This window comes from Leptopilina boulardi, unplaced genomic scaffold (assembly GCF_019393585.1).
Source record: "Leptopilina boulardi isolate dan_hultmark-lab unplaced genomic scaffold, ZJU_Lbou_2.1 LbouV2_278, whole genome shotgun sequence".
NCBI lineage: Eukaryota > Metazoa > Arthropoda > Insecta > Hymenoptera > Figitidae > Leptopilina > Leptopilina boulardi.
In genome coordinates this window covers 4,072,287-4,094,333 of record NW_026137838.1, presented here as the reverse complement: position 1 = coordinate 4,094,333, position 22,047 = coordinate 4,072,287, and positions in this window count along the sequence as shown.

Genomic DNA, 22,047 nt, shown 5'->3' with positions numbered 1-22,047 from the left:
CAAAAGCAAACAAACTGGTTCACATATATATATATATATATATAGAAAACAAGAACCGGAAATAGGGAATTTCCTGAAAGAGACAGGTGTCTCTTTGGGTGTAAACGACGATATTAGACATGAGATGTAAGAAGACGAGACTTTATATATATATACGAGATATCTAAATTTAATGTAGGAGAATATATATATAGGTCACAATGATTGCGAGGTGACGTGCAACTTGCCACTATACCTAACTAACATACCAATTCAGGCCACTGGACATTTGGAGAGATAGGGACATATGCTTGGGAGATTCATGCGGTGACAAGAAAAAATTGCATGATAAACTTCACGGATTAATTTAGTATATTACATTTTCCTAATAAACTATTCTTTATTTTTTCTTTGATCCACTTTTTACTATCATTTATAGTTAATTTAACACTAGGGGTTGGGTTACTATGGTAACAGGTACTATGGAACCGGATAATATATGGTACCAGTTACTATGGGACCGGATACTATATGGTACCTGTTACTACGATATGGTTTTGCTGTGGTATTAGTTACTTTGGAATCGGTTTTGCTATGGTACCGGTTACTCTGGTATCAATTACTATGATACCGGTCACTATGGAACCGATTTTGCTATGGTAACGGTTACTCTGGTATCAATTACTATGATACCGGTCACTATGGTACCGGTTACTATGGGACCGGGAACTATATGGTACCTGTTACTGCGGTACCGGTTTTGCTGTGGTACTGGTTACTATGGAACCAGATACTATATGGTACCGGTTACTATGGTACCGGTTTTGCTATGGTTCCGGTTACTCTGGTATCAGTTACCATGGTACCGGTTTTGCTATGGTACCGGTTACTATGGTACCGGTTTTGCTATTGTACCGGTTACTATGGGACCGGATAATATATGGTACCTGTTAATACAGTACCGGTTTTGCTGTGGTACTGGTTACTGTGGAACCGGATACTATGTGGTACCGGTTACTAATGTACCGGTTTTGCTATGGTTCCGGTTACTCTGGTATCAGTTACCATGGTACCGGTTTTGCTATGGTACCGGATTCTATGGTACCGGTTTTGCTATTGTACCAGTTACTATAGGACCGGATACCATTTGGTACCTGTTACTGCGGTACCGGTTTTGCTGTGGTATTGGTTACTATGGAACCGGATACTATATGGTACCGGTTTTGCTGTGGTACCGGTTACTATGGTACCGGTAACTATGGTACCGGTTTTGCTATGTTACCGGTTACTATGGTACCAGTTTTTCTATGGTATCGGTTTAGCTATGACACCGGTTTCTCTGGTACCGGTTACTATGGTACTGGTTTTGCTATGTTACCGGTTACTATAGAACTGGATACTATATGGTACCAGTTACTATGGGGCCTTATACTATATGGTACCTGGTACTATGGTACCGGTTTTGCTGTGGTACTTGTTACTATGGACCCAGATACTATATGGTACCGGTTACTATGGTACCGGTTGCTATGGAAACGATTATTGTCATGAAAATGGTTGCTATGGTATCAGTTGCTATGGAGACGGTTACTATGGTACTGGTTACTATGGAAACGATTATTGTCATGAAAATGGTTGTTATGGTAACGATTGTCATAGAAATAGTTGCTATGGTAACAGTTGTCATGGAAACGGTTTCTATGGAAACACGAGCAAATAAAAAATAGTTTTCTACTAAAAAACGTAATACATTAATAAACATATTCAGATGTAAAGTTACTTTATATTTAAACCACTTTGGTTTTTTTTTAAATTGTTGTAAATAACGAAACCACTAAATCCTACTAATAGATATTTCATTGTTTTCTGTGTATATACATATATAGATGTGAAACATCACGAATAGAATAAAGAAAGAATGTTTTTATTTTTTTTTTGTCTGCATTTTCGAAAACAAAATTGCAGTCGAACCAAACGTAATGGAAAGAGCTTTTTAGTTTAAGTGATCAAAGTAACTATTCGCCGAGGCACGTCGATAGCAGACAGTTTAAAGGTAACTAGAATGTTTGCCAGGATTATTTAGACCAGTAGGAACCTGGTGAAAAGGTCTATATATAGGAGAGAGAAAAGAGGAATTGGTCCTCTGGTACAAATATCAGACAGGTTATAAAGTGCAGGTGTATGCCAAGTTGGTTTTGTATTTTTAGTGTTGTAGTTAGCCTCAGGGCTTTATATAGGTGTAGGTAAAATATCGATTCGACTTTTGCTGTTAGGTCAAACATTCTCTTTGAGACTGTCTTTCCTTTGATATGTACTTGATGTTTTGATATCAATTTTGTGACTTGACCAGAAGTCAAATTTCCTTTTAATTATATGTATTTATTTACATATAAATTTATTATTATAAAAAAAAATTATTTTGAATTCGTTTAATTGTAAAGAATAAGGAAGATTTACAGGTAATTTTTTTTTCAAAGGTCTTGTATTTTTTATAACAGTAGTAAAAGACTGTTTTAGTCAGACAGGAAGAATCAATTTTTATTTTTAGTATCAGTAGTAAAAGCCAGTTGCAGTCAGACTAGTTATTATAGAATTATTATAATTTTTATCTTAGTAGTAAACGTAGATTTTAGTCAGACAAAATGATTTTAATTTTTTTTATATTTATTTAAGTAGTAAAAGACAGTTGCAGACAGACAATGCATTTTCAAATTATTATTATTTTTTTATCAGTAGTAAACTGTATTTTAGTCAGACAGAACGAATTAAGTTCTTAAAAATTTGCAAACAGTGGTAAAAGTCGGTTTCAGTCAGACAAATCCTTTTCAAATTACTATTAATTGTTTTCAATAGTTAAAGTACAATTTAGTCAGACAGTACGGTTTAAATTCTTGTAAATTTGCTGCCAGTAGTAAAAGTCGATTCTAGTCAGACAAGACCTTTTCGAATTATTATAAGTTTGTTGCCTGTAGTAAAAGTATATTTCGGTCAGACAGAAAGATTTAAATTCTTAAAAATTTGAAACCAGTAGTAAAAGTCAGTTACAGTCAGACAAAAATATAAGTTTTTTATAAGTAGTAAACATATATTTTAGTCAGACAGTAATATTTAAATTCTTAAAAAATTCTACAAGTAGTAAAAGTCAGTTCTAGCCAGACAAAACATTTTTAAACCATTATAAATTTGTTATCAGTATTAAAATTACATTTTGATGTCAGTAGTGAAAGTACATTTAAATCAGACAGTACTAAATTCTAATAAATTTATTATCAGTAGTGAAAGTCATTTTCAGTCAGACAAGACCTTTTAAAATTATTCTTCTGTCAATATATTTTTTAAACTACAGAAAATCAAAAATATTCTAATATGATGTAATTGGGTTGAGATGATAAAATGATGAATGAATATTGTCTTTATTCATTTTAATCCTAAATCTCTATAAATTATTATTTGTAATCAGATTCAATATATATATTCTATTGTCAAATTCGATGTATGATGTACATAACATCATGCACTGTTCTGACAATGCTACATGGTGGCAGCCCTGATAACTAAACGAATTAGCTGGATTAATTTTCGTTTATAATCGACAGTAATACTCAACTACATCGAGCGGATCAAAACACGATAATGCTTCTATCGAATATCAAAATATGACAAAATTCACAATATCTATTATTTTGACGAGTTTTTTTTAAATATCTTAAAAATTTTTCAATTTAATTTTCCCACAATGATTGAAAACTAAAAATTCCTGCTAAATTGAAGTGCGATAATAGTTGTCAGAAGAATAGGATTTTTATTTTTCTAAAAGTGCTTTCAAGTCTATTCCCAAACGTAACGTTATAGATATGGTAACGAGTCTGATTGTTCGGGGATTCAGAAAGAGAGATCTGAAAAGGAAAACCTAAGTGTTTTCAAAGACCTTTTTTCTTTCTTTTTACATTTATTCTTAAAAATAATAATTTCACTAATTTTAAATAAAAATTAAAACGCATTTTGAAAAAAAAATTAGGATTTTTAAATTTATAAACAAAATTGATTGTAAAAGATTCAGAAAAAAATTGTAAAAGATCACGAATTCGTATATAACGCAGATTAATTGAGAAAAGCTGTTATTGTTGGTCTTTTGGCCCCTTTCGCGAAATGTCGGGAGAGGTTGTTAATTTATTTGGTCGAGACATGGTGCGGTTATTAATGGCGAAACAAAATATCCAAGATCCCTCGTCAGCTGCCCTCAAGCCCTAAGGAATAAACAAGGACCGTGAAGTTTTGGGTGAAACTGAACAAAGATTTATGTTTATGCGAGTCCCTTTTGTTTCTCATGCTTTCTGTTGCTTTCGCTCCTTGTCGTGTGCCTTGACACTATTTTGCTCTTTGCGCGCCGCGCACACGCGCATTAAAGTAAAATATATATATATCGCGAAAAAAAAGAGAATAATCACATTATTCATGATATACTCACGGCACATTGTCTCAATTTACGATTTTATGTACATGTGCTTCAAAGTACCAAGGGGGGCTATTCTGTAATTTTACTACATTTTCACTCTCACTTTCAACTCACTTTCATTTTCACTTCAATTTCACTTTATTTCACTCTCACTTTCACTATACTTTCCATTTTTCTTTCACTTTCACAAAGTGTAGTGAAACTGAGCTAAAATGAAAATAAAGTGAAAGTAAAAGTGAAAGTGACACAGAATGAAGTGAAAATGACGTGAAAAAATTGTGAAGTGAAATAAATCAATGCTAGCAAAATTTATATCTACACTGAAAAAAAAAGTTTATTTGATTCAAATACTCGATTACTTGAGTATTATCAAATAAATATTTATTTGAACCAAATAATTTTTATTTGAATTAAATAAATTGTATTTGAACCAATAATTTCTGTACTTGAAACAAATACCATTTAATTGACTCAAATAATAATTATTTAATACAAATAAATATTTATTTGATAATAGTCAAGTAATCGAGTATTTGAATCAAATAAATTTTTTTGCTCAGTGTACTTAAAAATAAATTCTGTTGTATAAAATTACTTTTTGTTCCAAAAATTAATTTCAAAATTTTCCTTAAAAATTAATTTCACTCTCTACCTACGAAAAAAAAAATAACTGTATTTTCTTTCGCGAAAATAATATATCAAACCGAGTATATAATTTCGCGTAAAATTTAGCAATATGAGAATAAAATAAGCGACTTCTTTTGTGTATAATATGCCAACTTGCGTGGTCGTTTATGCGGTTTCGGTTATGAAAAATGGTACTATATACTATATATATATCAAGGGGTACATGGGAATCACTCTTTATCCCTCTTGCAGAGGGTGGACTTATGGTTGGTGCTAAGCGAATGTTATTTTTTCACATTAAAGCGAAATCCAGAAGGGGCACGAAAAAAAAGGGGGGGGGGAGAGAGAGAGAAGGGATGATTCCCCGGAGCACGACTTTTCTGTTGGTCTCATCCAAACACAGAAAAATCCTTATGCCATAGTATACAGAAAATACCGCCTCTCGAAAATAATACTTAAATTATATTTCTAAATGTTCTTTTCTCATTAATTTAAAAACTACTAAATTCTCCAATAGAATTAATTTAAATATTTAGCCACATAGAAAAAAATTAAAGCGGAGTCTGTATTCATTACACTCTCTAAATGTGAATTAGTAAAAATATTTACTAATTTAAATTAGTGACTCAGTTTTTGCTTTAGAATTAGCTAAATTTTACTAATTAGTAAAAGTTACTAATAATTAGTAAAATTTCACTAATTTAGAAGCAAAAAGTGAGTCACTAATTCAAATTAGTAAACATTTTTACTAATTCACATTTAGAGAGCACGAACGGAGAATTTTGTCTTTTTTAATTATAATTAAAATAATTATATTTATTTGTAATAAAATTTTTCCAATAAATTAAAATATTTACCATAATGACGAATTTTCAGCTTCAAGGTGATGCGGTTTCAATAAACTAAATAGCCCTCGGAGATCCCTACTTTCAAGTTAAATTTCCATTTGGAAAATGTGAAAAATAACCGTCAAAATAGACCGAGTTCTAAAAAGTCTGAAACTGGGGAATCCTGTGTCCTTCAAGGTACCCTTTTTTCTTTTCCCCTTATCTTTAAAGTACGTGACACCGCAAGCCATGGAGGATAGAATCTGCAAAAAAAAATTAAAATACACTGAGCGCTGTACTAATTTGTAATTAAATTTTTAATCGGTCGGTAATATAGAAAACTGTAAAAAATTTCATTTCCAAATTTTAAAAAAATAACTGTGGCATCGAGACTAAACCTAAAATAATAATAAATAAGTAATAATAAGTAATAATACTTGAAAATATGATCCGGAATTCGATATGAACAGCAATTTTTCTGAGTAAGACGTTGTCACGTCAAAAGAAAGAGAGAGAGAGAGAGAAAGAGAGATGAAATAATAAAGAGGAAAATTTTTGACAGAAAATGATAAGAAACAAAGTTAATGTACCGGGCAGTTTCTCGAGTCTCTGACTTTGTAAACGCATAACTAAAGAACTTTACTTGTTCAAACATGGTTAGGGAAGACTGTGTGTGTGAGGGTGAGAGAACGGTTGGTAGCTTTGAATCTTGCCGCTCGTGAAATAATTTACAGGCTAGCTCTCGCATTGCCAGCATGCTCCAATATTCAACGTGATTAAATATTATAAAAGCGAAATTCCATGAATGCCACTAATATAGCACTGGATGAGAGAAGTGCGAGGGGAGTATCAAGGAGTCGTTTCGAAGAGAGAAAGAGAGAGAGGAGGGGGAGGAAATACAGAGGATGGAGGTCGTGAAGCTCAGTCATATCGACCATACCATTTTGCCTCTGTAGTACAGTGCAATAGAAGTGCGGGGTAATCGGGGGGTTTGAAAACACACCTGAGTCCCGCAACGTAACATCCAATTCACCCTTCTTGTACGCAACCGCTTTTCGAAAGCTAAAACACTAATTCTCTCATATATATATATCATCCTATGCCCATCATGAGTTATGCAATTGTAGGATTACACTTTTTCTTCAATATTATCCTTAAAATCCCTTTAATCATTTTCCCTCTAAAATAAACCCATTTGAAAATGACACACACCTAATCCTATATAAAAAGTTGTTCTCAAAGGGGCTACAACTTCATAATGGAGAGATAAATAATTCCCTGGTATTGAGTTATTAAACTTAGTTATAAACAAGTATTTTTGTAAATATTTCAAATTAGTTTCTTATTAAACAATAATAAAGGCTAAAACAGTTTATAAAACAAAAAAGTATGAAAATTATTTTTTTCTTCTTTTATAAAAGAAAATAAATCTATTTTTCTTTTGCCTTTCGACGTGGCTTTATGAAGTATGTGCTATGTAGCAGATGAGAATTTTGCTATATTGTAAAAGTAAAAAGAAATAAGAACGATGAGGAACATCATCGTTTCCTCTATTTTTGAGGTTCACTTTGAAAAAACGTCGATTTCCAGCTATATATAAGAGTTGAAAATGTACGTCACTGGATAGAAAATAATTTCTCGCCCGTCTGAACAAGAAACGGAAGACAGAGAGAGAAAGAGAGAGAGAAAGTGCAGAAAGACCGTAAAACTTGCTTCAGGATTCTATAACTGCAAACAATGTCTCTTAAGTAGCAAGATTCAAGAGTCAAAGAAAATAAATAAAAGCAATTTTCATCTAAAGATTAAAATTCCCCTATTACTATTTCAATTGCCTCTGAAATCGTTAAAAATTTTTTTGACAAATTTTACCTCTATGTAAAACAATTTCCATTTACAAGAACATTTCTATTTTATTTAACAAATAAACGTTAACAACGTTACAATCTCGTTGAATTGATCGTATTTTTTTATATATAAATATATATATGGGTACAATGCACTTTACACAAAAACATATAAAACTTTCAATGCAACGGGGGAAATTAAAATATTCCACGAGCCTCGACTGGTAAATTTTTTACCGACATACCAGGCTAAAAAATTTTTAATTAAAAAGTTATTTCGTGGCTTTTGGCTTGAAAAATTTACAATAAAGTTATTTCATATTTTAGGGTTATATAATGAAATCCGATGATTGAACATTGTAAAACGCTTTTTTTTCGAAATATTTTATAAATAATTTTCAATATAAATAATACAAATTACCGTTCGGGTTATATATAATTTCCCTCTCAAATAATACGTTTCACATATATTTGAACGTGACCAAGACCTGTCAATTGTGAGAAGATAAATGAGGGTCGATCACTGACGAAGCGAAAAAATCATTCGTTACCGTTTCGAAGCAATGTTGGATGAACGTTTAAAAAAAAAAACCTGTCAAATCTAGACTAAAATGACTTTGCAAGAGGAGAAAAAAAAGCGATTTCGACAAGTTATTGACACTATTTATGTATATAGTAAAGTTAGTAAAGTCGCGATTATTCAAGCGAAATGGTCCGTAGTGCATCCATCAGTGGGGCGAATGGTGATGGATTAAGACCTTTCCAATTTCTAAAAGGAGTCATTCGATTTTAGGGAAAAAAAAGTTAATCTCCCAATTGAATGATTTTAAGAAGCATTAATAATCACTAAAATACCATTTATTTCTTTAATTTTTATGGAAAAGTTTCTTTTTTTCTATATATAAAGATAAAAGTAAACACTAAGTTTCCGTTCTATGTACCGTTGGTAAAGTAGATCCATGCGGTGGGAAATTTAAATTTTTACATCACTTTTGTCAAAATAAATACATTTAACCAAAGAAATAAAATTGCAAAAATAATATTAAATCATTAATTTTTGCAATTGAATTCGTTTGGAAATATTTTTTTTTTTTTATTTCCACCTGAGTGAAAAGTTAACGTTTTGCGGGTACTTTTGTTCGATCCCAGAGAAATCTCAACTTTTCGCGAACATTAATGCAATAATCCCGAATAATTCAATAAAATTCGCGGCTAGCATGCTTGTCATTTAACTTTTGACGCGGCAAAACGGGATCCAAGGGACAAGGGTGCAAATTAAATAATTTGATTAGAAGTGACGAAAATTAAGATCCTCGCGCAGTAAAAACTATAGAAGCTCAAAAATATATATACGTATCAAGGTTCGCGTTGGTCTGAATTTTAATTGCGCTTCAAGGAAAATCTCCATTATATAACTCCCCCATTCCAACCCCCGGTTACTCCTTTTCGGTTGCGATGGGTGTTGCGCACAGTTTCTAACGGAAGTTTCGTTGAAACTCTTCTCCACTTTTTAACTTGAGCAAAAAAAAAAAAAGAAGAGAAAAAAATCCGTAATCTGCTTGCCTTTATTCTTTACCTAACTTCATTGAAATTTTATTGTATTATTAAAATAAAGGAATTAACGTCTCCTAAAGTTTTCCTCCGGTTTTGAGGCTTCTCGAGTTGATATTAAAAGTTCCACCACCTGATTCCTTTTCATTATTAATGTTATTCAATTATTGAATAGTGAAAACAAAAATAAAAATTCAAAATTAAAATTATTTTGATAGAAGAAATATAAAAATTTTTTTCTGTCGTTTCATATAAATCATAATCAGTGACAGCAAAAGGGTTGTGGAAAAGTGATATATGCAAAGTGTGTATATGGACCCTTTTAAATATAATTATCGAAACGTTGAAGGGCACGCGTGGCATATTATGAAATACGACTTAGAAGTTATATCACCCTATACATATACGGGACGAACAATTAGTTTTGGCAGCTGGGAAGGTCCATTTTAGAGGCATATCGAGATTGATTAAGAAAGATAGTATGCGAGCAAAGTGGGTTTTGCCAATAATAAACCTACGCGTGCCGTGTTCATTTCCTTATGATGAATCTATATATACACTATAAGGTCATAGATCCATCAACATCACAGGATATGCAATTGACATACAATCAGCAACCGAAATGAATCCCTAAACTCTTGCAGAAAATATGAAAATTTGTTATAAACAAAAATAAAATTTTTTATATTTTTTAAACAAAAAAAAAAAACCAGATCAATCATCATCCAATCTATCCAAAGCAATCTAGTTGCGACACGTCAAAAAGGATCTCTTCAAATCCCCTCTGTTTTAGAATCTGATGAATCACATAATGGATATAAAATGAAGCACACATCTGTGTATTATAATTAATCTAAGTTTAACTTGATATTTGGAATATTTATATATTTTTATCATAAGAAAGTTTCAAAGCAACATGAAATCAAGATTTTTAACATTAAAACACATTTATGAAATATTGAATCCGATAGCAATGAATTGGATTAGTGATTTTTGATACAAAACGCAACGGGTGGGTTCTCTTTATGGAAAATGCGAAATACACCACGGGAGTTTCAACGCCTGCGGTTTTTGAATGAGTCATTGTCACTTCCCTATGGTGACTCTTATAAGTTATATCTTTAACTCTAGTCCCCATATCACTGATCTCTCTTTCATACTCGGGCGACATTTTTCGAGTTCGATCATATAAAGTCTTATTCTTGCAGCTTAGTAGCACATGTCATGTCGCTTATATATAATGACGAAGGGTGCTACATAGGTCTTATCCATGGTCGTGTAATACCCTAATTCATTATTACCGTTTGCCTCTCCATGACGTCATATTTCAACTGCCATTGAGTTCTCAGCAATAGTATATAGGGAACCAAAATCTAATACCACGGGATCAGTGCTGCCTTCGAATATCGAAATTCTAATGATGGAGGACTGTTGCAGGGTGTTGCATATAGTTCAATGCGTGCGGTCTTGTTACGGTCCAGTGAACCCCTCTCTCTCTATATATATATTAAAATTTCGCCCACATTTCGAATCACAATGCTTAATAATCGTAATTCATCATCTTAAATAAAACCGCGGTTATTTATTACTTTAATATATATTTATTTGCTTCAAAAATAAATTTCGATAAATAATTTTTCCCATCGTCAAAATTTTGATTCAAATAATTTCAAATTGACATTTTTTTTAAATATTAATTTAATTTATGAAAGATTTTTGCAAAAATGGTAATTTATTTCTTTCCCTCAAAAGACCGCGAGGGTATTTCTATATATGCTTGAAGTATCTACTTTGGTAGCTATATATATATACATCCGTTTCATGTATATTCCCGCAGAGAATCGTTCTACACTGTGCATTGAAAAATAAATCTCAGTAAGAGTCCATTCTGTCGATATATTCTGGCATTATGTGTAATATCTTCCTTTCACGAAGGGAAAAGGTGAAGAAGAATAAACGTAATACCACTGTGAGACGAAATGTATACGTTTCGGATACAAACTACTTATAAAATGATATTGAACATATCTAAAACTAATAAATCGACAAACAAGTAAAAAATTCAAATTGTTTAGGAAAAACAACAATAATAAAATTTTTTCAACCTGAAAGAACAACATTTCGTTATGCATGAAACTTTTCCGTCATTATTTTATTTTTTTTTCTTCTCTTTTTAAGAAAAACGACTCTAAAACTATACAAGATGGTGGTAGTTACCAATGACTGCACCCATGGGAAATCATGTGATCGGGAGTCTTCACTCTCGATGTGATTGCCACTTCGTGGACGATCGATTTCACCCAAAAAACATATTCAACCCCTCAATGCTGGTCCATCGTGGCAAAGACAAACAATTCGTTATTAACTCTATTCATTAGCGCGTTCGATAAAAAATAATTAACTTTTTTTTTTTTACACTCGTGAACAAAACCAACTTTTCAGCAAAATTTTCAACGGATTAAGCAAATTGCAATTTCCGATATTTTTTCAGACTAACGAGCTTTGGACTTTGCAGATTAAATCTGGCTTGCCGTTGAGTTCCATGTTTTCCTTTCGAATTAGCGTTTCATCTACTTTTGAATTTTTTCTAAAATAGCAAACGTGTGTGGTTATAAAAGAAATGATTATGAAAATGAACCTTTTCAGCAAGTGACAAAATGTGATTTTAAGAAAAGTAACAGTTTGAAAAGAGGGTAAGAAACAATTTCTGTAAATTCCATTATTAAATGAAAAATATAATTTTAATTTATCCGAACGATATAATTATATATTAAATTGTACATTTGTAACGAATGTTACAAACTTTTGTCATTCAAGTCTCACTTTCATTGTTACACTATATTCAATTAAGCACGTACTTGAAATTCGTCAAATTATTTATCAATAGCGTATTGTTCATTGTGTACTCGTACTAATTAAAATCGTGTCCTATTGTTTCGCTTTCGAGGGAATAAATATCGCGTGTGTGTATATGTATTGTTAACACGTGCGCAGAGTGGCTTCGTCGAAAAGCATCGGTCAAGAGGTCATATCTTTCTCTCACAACATAAATTCGTGAAAACAATTTTTTCATAAAAAAAAAATGATGGAAAATTAATTATCGATTTCTTTCCTATATATATACTCTTGGTAATTAAATTTCGCGTGTCCATCAATTCAAAGTTTCACTGACTTCGCCATTGAATTTCAGAATCGTAAAACCGTACCAAAGTATCATTGCAGTTTGTTGTAGTTAGTTTCCGGAAAATAAGTAGTGCCTTCCGTTCTTCTGGCGACGCTGCAATAAAGTACCCTACAATTTCGAACTACTTAGGAAAGTAGTCGTAACCGAAAATATCTTCTCCGTCTTTCTGGCATCGCTTGAATTCCTTTACTGATGGGAAACTGGAACTTCACCTCAACGTCACTTAAACACTCTTCGGCAAAACGTTTCTTGAATTTTAATTCGAAAATCTCCTTTCGCAAATACTTTACGTTGAGAGACGACATTTATAAATGAGATAAGAAAATGACTTTCAAAAATACCAATAAATGGAATACAAAATTGGTTTCTTTTTAACTAGTTTGTTAATAATTCTTCCTTTTTTTCTGAGATAGAAAAAGTTACTTCACTTTTTTTTACAACGTTTATGGTATATGGTACTTCGAAAGGGAAGTTTTTGTCGCCAACCATATGAACCACAAAAGCGTTGAGACTCGTCGTAGTCGTCACACTTTAAAACGTCCGGCAACCATTTTCGTGAAAACACGAAAAGTCCATTAATAATTTAATATACGAACCAACGCGTTACCCAGGATTATGCTGCTATTTCCCTCTCCCCCCTTACTCCCCCCCAACATTCTGTTCGTCCCACACGTTTCCGGAATATAAATAAATTGCAATTCAACGGCGATTAATCGCAATTTAGTCAATCCGCGTTCAATGAAACGTTGCATTATTTATTTTTTGTACAAAAAAAATTATGTAATTTTTCAAAAGTTTTTATATATGAAATTTCTACATTTAATTTTTATAGTTTCGTTTTAAATTGAAAGAAAAATAAAATTATTTCTCTTATTTTGCATGTTGTACAAAGTTTACAGGTTTTGTATATTCAATGTATTTGCAAGTGAACGGGAGTTTGATATATTGATTTGTATCGCAAAGGCTAGTTGCTCATGTTCTCATTAAGAATAACGATTAGATGTATACATGAACCTAACGTGTCGTAAATTCGAAAACATTTATTATTAGACTAACCGATTACTGTCGCACCAGAAAAACATTTTGGTGTCGTTTGTCAAATCAAGATGCGCCACAGGTGACCGGACGTGTTCCCGTCAAGTCATTATAAATAAGTACCCGCAGCCTCTTATTCATAAAACAAACAAAAATGATACATAATTTTTCATATTTAACTCTAAAAATTGTTCTCCTTTTCTCTTAAAATCTTATTTGTTGTAATATTTCATGAAACATATTTGCAATAATTAAAGTGATTTATATAATTTTGATTTGAAAGTGGAAGAGAAAATAGTTAAAAAAAATCGTGGTATGTCAAAATAAATTCAAGTTGATGTTGTTGTATCGACCCGCGAAGTTGTATAAACAATCTTTGCGTGGACGTGAATATAAAGAAGAAAAAGAAGATAACGAGAAAGCACGATGACGTCGTCCATCTGGAGGAAGACGAAGGCGACGTTTTCATTTTCTGTGGTTGCACCTCCTGTCAACGACTCTCACAACAAACGAAAAAAAAAAAAACCTCCCAACCTTCATGTTTCACTGTACTTGAAGAGAGCAGTCAACGTTATATAAACTCAGACACAAAAATAATATTAGCCCTGCGTATCGTTCGGAGAACCGAATTTTCGATCGCGCGCGGCTGTGTCGCCTCGCTTCCTTTCAAGAGGTCGAGTTTTTCTGGAACCTGTGCCAAGAGCAATAATAGATCTTGTCAGAATGCAGGGAACTCTGCTTTCTTTCATAATTATCGTCAAATTAGAAACTGTATTCAGAAATTTTTTACAACAACAACGTAATTATAAACGAAAACATATATAAGAGAAATAAAATCAAAGCAAAATGGAAAATATGGTTTTAAAATAATTAGGGATTAGTATTTTGAGTGTAAGAAGAAGCAAATTGGTGAAATCATCAACAAAACCTAAAATCTAAAGAAGCAGGAACAAAATCTAAACCGAAAAATGCAATTGGAAACTATTAAAATCAAAATCACCTAAAGAAGCAGGAACAAAATCTGACCCGAAAAAAACAATTGGAGACTGTTAAAATTAAAATCACCTAAAGAAGCAGGAACTAAATGTAACCCGAAAAATGCAATTGGAGACTATTAAAATTAAAATCACCTAAACAAGCAGGAACAAAATCTGATCCAAAAAAGCAATTGAAAACTATTACAATCAAAATCACCGAAAGAAGCAGGAACAAAACCTGACCCAAAAAAAGCAATTGAAAACTATTAAAATCACCTAAAGAAGCAGGAACAAAATCTAACCCGAAAAATGCAATTGGAGACTATTAAAATCACCTAAACAAGCAGGAACAAAATCTGACCCGAAAAAAACAATTGGAGGCTATTAAAATCAAAATCACCTAAAGAAGCAGGAACAAAATCTGACCCAAAAAAGCAATTGCAAATTATTAAAATCAAATTACCTAAAGAAGCAGGTACAAAATCTGACCCAAAAAAGCAATTTCAAACTATTAAAATCAAAATCACCTAAAGAAGCAGGTACAAAATCTAACCCGAAAAATGCAATTGGAGACTATTAAAATCACCTAAACAAGCAGGAACAAAATCTGACCCAAAAAAGCAATTGAAAACTATTACAATCAAAATCACCGAAAGAAGCAGGAACAAAACCTGACCCAAAAAAAGCAATTGAAAACTATTAAAATCAAAATCATCTAAAGAAGCAGGAACAAAATCTAACCCGAAAAATGCAATTGGAGACTATTAAAATCACCTAAACAAGCAGGAACAAAATCTAACCCAAAAAAAGCAATTGAAAACTATTAAAATCAAAATTTTTTATAAAAGAATTTAGAAGAAAATTTCTGTCAAATGAAAAACGGTTTTTTCCAGTGTAAAATCATTAGGTGATAATACATGATATCCGCGTCATGGCATCGGAATTACACTGACCCGTCCGTTAGGCATTCGTTGGTCGACATGTACATTGCTCTAAATAATGAGTGCACTTTGGTATTTGTTTATTCAGCGAGCACTCAACGCTCTTCCTCTTTCTCTCTCTCTCTCGCTCTCTTTCTCTTTATAACATTGTTGCGCAAGTATACGTCTCTTCCATTATTTAGTCTCGCAATTAGCCAACCCCTGGCACCTATCCTTCACACCCGAGCAAATTTAATAATTCAATTAAACGAAGCACCCAGGTAAAGCGTTGGCGTACTCGAAAATGCCTTCCTTCGATATTAAAGGCCTTCATTTACAACTCAGGTTTACACATCCCTTTTTGTTTCCTTTCCATACCGCAGGAAGGATCATCGCGGTTTCCGTAATATTTTCCCTAAGCAAACCATTTTCCCATTTCAAAAATCATCTCTTGCTTATCTTAAATTATAATTCTTTTCAGTTGTTTGTTTCTAATTAATAATAAATATTACAGCTAGTCATTTGCGATTTTTTTTGGTAAACGAGACAAGTTATTGTTCTTGTAACAAAAGAGTTTTCCTTGAAACACAGAGAAGTACGAAACATTACACGCAACAAAATAGAGTAGATCTTAGCTAAAACTTTTGTTCGAAGTCACGTGACTTTGGGCAGAATGTTTCTATAATATAAAGTTTAAGGAGAGAGAGAGAGAGAGAGAGAGAGAGAGAGAGAGCACACAAGGTAAATTGGACCTAGTTCGGAGTATTGCGCATAGTTCGTACTACTACGCGTTGAGGAAGTACAGAGGGGCTTTATATTCAACAAGGAATTGTATGAACAATTTATACACGACCAGATGAAAATGGGCGGCTGTATGGTATGCGCGCCTCTTGCTTTGCTTGCTTTCGGTATATAAGGCCTTAATAAATCCTCGTCATAACTTTGCGTTTGCGGTGATTTTAATTCCCGTGTGGCTTTAGCGGCGCGTTAATTCATAATTATTATTAACGACTCCAGAAGGCCTCTCAACTTCTCCAACCTTCCCTCCCCCATTGCACAAGAAACCCTCCCCCCACATCTTTTCAGGACCCTTTTATACCAAGCTCTCTTATTCCTCTAGTTGTTTATAATCCTTTATCATCTTCATTTTCTTCCGCAATTTTTCCCCCCCGGAAAAAATGTCAGATTCTAATGGATTTTGCAGATGGAACATAATTAGAAATAATAAGAATCATTTTTAAAAATAGGGTTACTTTTTAGATTAGCAGTATACTTTATGAAAATTAATTTTTCTAAATATTTGTATATAATTTTCTCTAGAATGTTACGAACAATTTATCAGAATTCTGTTGTTTTGAGGTAAAAAGGAAATGGAGCTGTTGGACAAAAGGAATAAGGGCAATTGTATAATAAAGGGATTTAGGAAAGGGATTACATCAAGGCGTATTCTTATTAAGGCTTGTCTGAGAGTCAGGTGCGTTTGAAATATCAACTCTCTCTCTCCCTCTCTCTTGTTTCGTTGGAAACAATAAGCCAACAAAGAGATTACGTAAATGCAATCAATTTAAAATTAGTTTCATTGCGAGTTTACTCTGGAAAATGATGATGATTATTTGGTAGGATGGAAAAATTTGATGATGTAATTGAATTATTTTTTAAAAATAAAAATGATTTGAAAAATTAATTCTATTTTATTTAAAGTTAACATATGAGGTCACAATTCGCTTTGGGAGGGAAATTTCAATTTCAATCACCCCCTTAATTCTTGATCTCTCATTACTTTTTCTACTCTCGTATATGGTTGTATTAAAGTATTTTATTTGGCTCGTGCCGGAAGTGGGACAGTTGGCAGTGGTCCACTGCTTCCAGAAGAAAGAAAAAAAAAAAAAAAAAAAAACCCTCGGGTTTTGTAATCGAAAAAAAGAGGGGAAAAAAAGGAGCCTTTGTATTGAGTCGCGTAAAATGTTTTTCTAAAGTTACGAGTCATAATAATCGTAAAGAAAAAGAAAAAAAAAAGGTAAAAGAGTAATATAATTTTATATAAAAAATTTTCCCAAACTTATATTCGTCTAAGATTTTCAAAAAAATAATTGAAAATTATTTCTTTATTTCTAAAAATTTTCTAAATTCATTTTAAATTTATTTTTTTATTTAAATTAATAAGATTTAATAAATAAGGATTAAAAAATTATTTCAATAAGTGTCACAACAAGAAGGGTAGAGATAATTTCTTAATTTTAATTTCAATAGGTTAAATCAATTGTAAATGAATTGAAAATGTTTTTAAAAAAAAATGCTAAGCGGATCACAAAATGAATGCGTGTGTAGGAGAGAGAGAGAGAGACTTTAGAAAATGATGATAGGGAAGTTGGCATAGATCTTTCGAGTACCGCGTATCCACGTGAATTATGATATAGGAGAGTTTTCTGTATTATATATGTCTATAAAGGACTTTCTTGTTCAGAAGTACAACAATAAACCCAGTTACTCACGCTGTGGGGCTCGTGTTTATAAAATAATCCTTTCATTGTTGTCCGTCACCGAACCCTATGTCGAATATAAAATCTAGAATGTACCTCGCAATAGTGTTCCTATTAACAAACGCTTCCCGGTTTCAAGCACTTCAATTTTTTTTATTATCATAATTATTTTTAATATTATTATTATTGCATTACATTCGAAATATGAATATGTAAAAATTAATAGGTATTATTATAGTAATCATGATATTAAATAATAATAATAATAATAATAATAATAATAATAATAATAATAATAATACACTGAAAAAATGTATTTCATTCAAATTATCGGTTACTTAACTATTATCAAATAAATATTTACTTGAACCAAATAATTTTTATTTGAATTAAATAAACTGTATTTGAAACAATAATTTCTGTATTCGGAAAAATACCATTTAATTGACTCAAATAATAATTATTTATTATAATTAATTAATAATAATTAATTATTATTTGACACTCGGCTATGCCACAAGTCATTTAAGAAGAAGAAGAAGAAAAATATTAAATTGTAATAAATATTTATTTAATAGTCAGGTAACCGATTACTTCAATCAAATAAATTTTTTTCAGTGTAATAATATAATAATTGTTATTAAAAATTGTTAAAAATTATTAAAAATTACTAAAAATTAATAATAAATAATAATAAATAAATAATTCCTATTAAATCGGAGAGGGAAATCTCCTTTTCGGAAAAAAAAGGAACGAAAATATTCTTCTTTCGAGAAGACAGAATTAGAAATTTTTCTCTCAATATAAGAAGAACGAAAATATTCTTCTTTTGAGAGGATAAAGTAATTAGAAATTTTCCTCTCAATATGATTACAATTTTTTTGTTTTGTTTTTTTTACTTAAATTTTTTCCAGACGAAAAAAAGAAATTATTGCATTACATTCGAAATATGAATATGTAAAAATTAATAGGTATTATTATAGTAATCATAATATTAAATAATAATAATAATAATAATAAACTGAAAAAAATTTATTTCATTCAAATTATCGGTTACTTAACTATTATAATATAATAATAATATAATAATTGTTATTCAAAATTGTTAACCAATAATTTCTGTATTCGGAAAAATACCATTTAATTGACTCAAATAATAATTATTTATTATAATTAATTAATAATAATTAATTATTATTTGACACTCGGCTACGCCACAAGTCATTTAAGAAGAAGAAGAAGTAGAAAAATATTTATTTGTAATAAATATTTATTTAATAGTCAAGTAACCGATTACTTCAATCAAATAAATTTTTTTCAGTGTAATAATATAATAATTGTTATTAAAAATTGTTAAAAATTACTAAAAATTAATAATAAATAATAATAAATAAATAATAAATAATTCCTATTAAATCGGAGAGAGAAATCTCCATTTTGGAAAAAAAAGGAACGAAAATATTCTTCTTTCGAGAGGACAGAATTAGAAATTTTCCTCTCAATATAAGAAGAACGAAAATATTCTTCTTTTGAGAGGATAAAATAATTAGAAATTTTCCTCTCAATATGATTTACAATTTTTTTTTGTTTTGTTTTTTTTACTTAAATTTTTTCCAGACGAAAAAACGAATATAATAAGAATAAAAAACGAAAAAAAAAAAAAAAATTTTTTCTCCGTTGAGTGGTTGTCTAAAAGGTATAAAGAGAATATTGTTGTTTGCTGTACGTACTTTCTACGCAATGTTTGGCTGACAGGAGAAACTTTTGTACGCTCGTCAGCTGCTGTTGCTCCCTAGAACGAGTGTATAAGGATCACTATATATATATATATATACGTATATATATACATTTGTGACGTCTGAAAAGGGGATTAGAATTTCTGGATACCGGGGGTAAATGTTATCTTCCGCCGTGTGGCATCTAGAATGCTCAGTGTTCCGCGCCTGGGACACGCGAAAATCTCCCTCTTTCGTAACTCATACCCCGTTTCTATACATATATATATATTGTTTCTTCTCTCTCTCTATATATTATACTTTCCATGACCGAGATTGAATGAGATCGAAAAGGCTTTCTATAGGATAATCTGGATCTAGCGTTCTATTTACTGACACCCAATGTTGTATATATGTTTATTCTTTTGTCATATATGACAAAAGTCACTTTATATATCTGTTTAGGGAATTAGAAAATCAAGTTGACTATTATTATTATTATTTTTTTTTGAAATCATAGAAATTCACGACGAGGAAAATAAAAAGAAAATAGAATTGGAATAAAATGGAAATTATTGAAAAACAAAGAATTTTTGTCAGATTTTCAACGAGAGAATGAGATGGACACACCATAAGTCGCTAGGGGAAAATACCTGCATCCAACAGCTCCCTGAGCTCATCAGTAACGATAGTGAGCCACCATAATGGGCTTGTGTAATGGAATGTGTTAATACGAGATGTCGTTCGAGATACCAAGTCTGGCTGAACCCAGGAGTATTCGTGCTTAGACTTCCAGAAAATTAAAAGGGTCTTTTCCAGACTAACATTTTAATTACTCTCAAGCAAGATTGCGCGCATAAAACTTCCAATTTTACTTAAAGAATATATACTTTTCCATTTTTTTTAAAAAAAGCTATTTTCCGCTCCTAAAAAGGAAAAACTTTTTTTATATCATTTTTTTTTAGAATCATATTTTACTAGTGAATAAAAAATACGAATTTAATGCATATATTATCAATAGATTTTACGAAAAAAAAAAAATTGTTTTTAAAAAAAAAAATAGCAAACAGATATCGTTAGGTGTAATAAAATCGGTTTGTGGATGATGTAGAGCTGAGATTTACGAGAGTTTTGAAAGCATCAATAAAACGTTGACTGGCGGGACAGACATCATCGAGGCTGACACGTGGTTAGCGTTGGCAGATTATCACAGAGCACATTGGTTCTATATAGGTATGACGTGCGCCTATTTTCGACATAAACTATATATGGATCGGGTATATATGAAAGAGAAGAGATCATGGTTACTATTATCCCATTTTTAGAAATAAAAATTCTGTTCCTGATTTTTCAACTAAACATATTTCGTCGGAAAAAAATAGAGCAAGAAGCTATATTGTAATTTTTAATAGAGTAATAGAGTAATTTCATATTTTTCATTTCGAAATTATTTCATAATCATTTTGATAATAATATTAAAAGAAAATAAAACTGGTTTAATTAGAGAAAATCGACTCACCGTACAATGAATCCCACGTTGAAGAACATTGACGCAGCTTCAGAGACCATTCCTAGAGATTTTTCCTCTTAAAACTTCTGTCGAAATCATTCAGCCCTCCAGATTATTATGTACTAAAAAAATAAGAAAAACTCAGTAAATAATTAATTTTTTACATTATATCAGATATCTGTAAATAATAATAATATAATAAAATTATTAATCAACAAAATGTTAAATAAATTTCTTTTCTATATTAAATTTACTGTTATTTATTACCAATAAAATATAAATAATAAAAAAAATTAAACATTCCAAGTTTTTGTGTAACAAAAATCTTTTGTAAATATAGTTTTTAATTTTGTATACATAAATTTAACAAGTGAAAAAGAAAACTTACTATCGTGAATTTACGCGGCGTTGCACCAGAAATCCGATGGCAGAGCTTAAACTTTCTTTAGAAAGACTTAATCTCTTCTTTCATCCTCTTCTATTGTCTAGAAAAAAAAATATTTGTTAAATATTTCCAAATAGCAACATAATTAAATTAGTGGTAAAAATTTAGTATTTTTTATTTTTAAATTAAAAATTAAATTTCCAAAAAATTGGAATTCTTGCAAAATTAAATTAATTAAATCTAAATACTCCAAGAAAATTTCTGCTAGCTTTATCAAAATTTAGAAAAAATACAAAATAAACATTAATAATAAATAAACATTAATATTAATAAATATAATTAATATTAATTTATATAATTAATTTTAATTTATCTAATTAATATTAATAAATATAATTAATATTAAAATACATAATTAATATTAATAAGTATAATTAATAATAATAATAATTTATTTTATTAATAAAATTATTTTAGAATTAACCAACAGTATAAATGGCAATTTTAACAATTTTTTTGGGGAAAAAAGATAAAAGAACTAATTTACAGACCAGAAT